Source organism: Solanum pennellii, chromosome 5 (genome assembly GCF_001406875.1).
Source record: "Solanum pennellii chromosome 5, SPENNV200".
Lineage (NCBI taxonomy): Eukaryota > Viridiplantae > Streptophyta > Magnoliopsida > Solanales > Solanaceae > Solanum > Solanum pennellii.
In genome coordinates, this window is record NC_028641.1 from 9,094,671 (window position 1) to 9,096,460 (window position 1,790).

Genomic DNA, 1,790 nt, shown 5'->3' on the forward strand with positions numbered 1-1,790 from the left:
CAACCGTCCCAAAAGGGAAGTACCTTATAATTGGAGTATTCTTCAGTAGTGAATTTAAAACCATTAACAACATACTTATTCATTGAATAAGTCTTGATGGGTCCCCAAGAAATGTCATTCAAAAATTGGTCAAATTGACCTTTTTTTTGTGTCATAAATCTATAAATATTTAAAAAGTAAGAAATTAGCATCAATTAAATATAAATTTATTTAATAATAATAGTATTATGAAAATATTATAAGGCTTACGTAATCTTGAAACCACTTTGAGAAATGCTCAAATACTCTTTCATTGCCATATAAATTCACAAAGTAACTATCAAAGAAGATGAATATTGAGTTAATTGTTTTGTCTTGTAATTACATATTTTAGTGGGGAAAAAAAAACTTACTCAACAAATGGTTTAACTTGTGGGCAATTCAATAAGACATGTGTAGATGCAGACTGCAACTTAATGGCACTAAGATTCCTCCTTGTGCGTTTTTTTGAACCTTTGCCTGGTTGATTGAAGATTGATAGTGGCTTCATAGTCTCACCACCATCATCATGGTAATTGGGTCTATTTTGAAAGCATGACACACTTCTTTTAAAGTAATAAGAACCAAAATTAGTTATCTCCCTACCAAGATGGAATTGAACCATTGAGCCTTCAACTCTATGATTTTGTTTCATGCCCCGTTTAGACTTTCCAATAGTCTTACATTATACATTGTTATCATTGCTTTAAACGACATATTAATATAAAAATATTAATAGTTAAATATTTACCTCTCAAAAGGATACATCCATCTATATTGAACCGGACCTCCAAGGCGTGCTTCATGCACTAGATGTACAGGAAGATGCTCCATCACATCGAAAAATCCAGGTGGAAGAATCTTCTCCAACTTATTCGTAATTACAGGAATATTCTGATCCATCTGAACTAGGTTGTCTTCCCTTAACGTATTAGAACACAAGTCCTTGAAGAACAAACTGATTTCAGTCATAGGTTTCCAAATTCTATCAGGCAAGCCACTAAATGCAACGGGGAGTAATGTTTCCATGAAGACATGACAATCATGACTTTTCATACAATGTAATTTTCCATGCTCCATATCAACACATTTTCCTAAATTTGAAACATGTCCAGCAGGCATCTTAAGTTGCTCGACCCATTCACAAATTTTACGCTTTTGAACCCTTGTAAATGAATAACTAGCCTTAGGCTTGAAGAACTTGTTGTTCTGTTTCTATTGCAACCATAACTCTTTTCGCCTGCAATATTCAGGTAAGTCCATTCTAGCTTTAACACTATCTTTTGTCTTGCCAGTGACATCCATTACTGTGTTAAATAAATTATCAAAGTAATTTTTTTCAATATGCATGACATCAAGGTTATGTCGAAGAAGATTGTCCTTCCAATACGGTAACTCTCAGATTATGCTTTGTTTTGTCCAGTTATGTGCAACACCATATCCATCAAATTTGTAGGGTTGTTCTTTTGCGACCTTTGGAAAGCTTTGAACCCTCTCCCAAACTTGTTCTCCAGATAAGATTGGAGGAGGATAACCTTGTTCAACAGAATTTTTTCTGAATGCATTTTTCATACTCCTAAACTCATGATCCATTGGAAAGAACTGTCAATGACAGTCAAACCAAGAATTTTTACGACCATGTTTCAAAGTGAATGATTTAGTATTTTCCATACAATAAGGACAAGCTAACTTTCCCGCTGTCATCCACCCTGACAACATTCCATATGCTGGAAAATCATTAATAGTCCACATTAAGGCAGCCCGCAAATTAA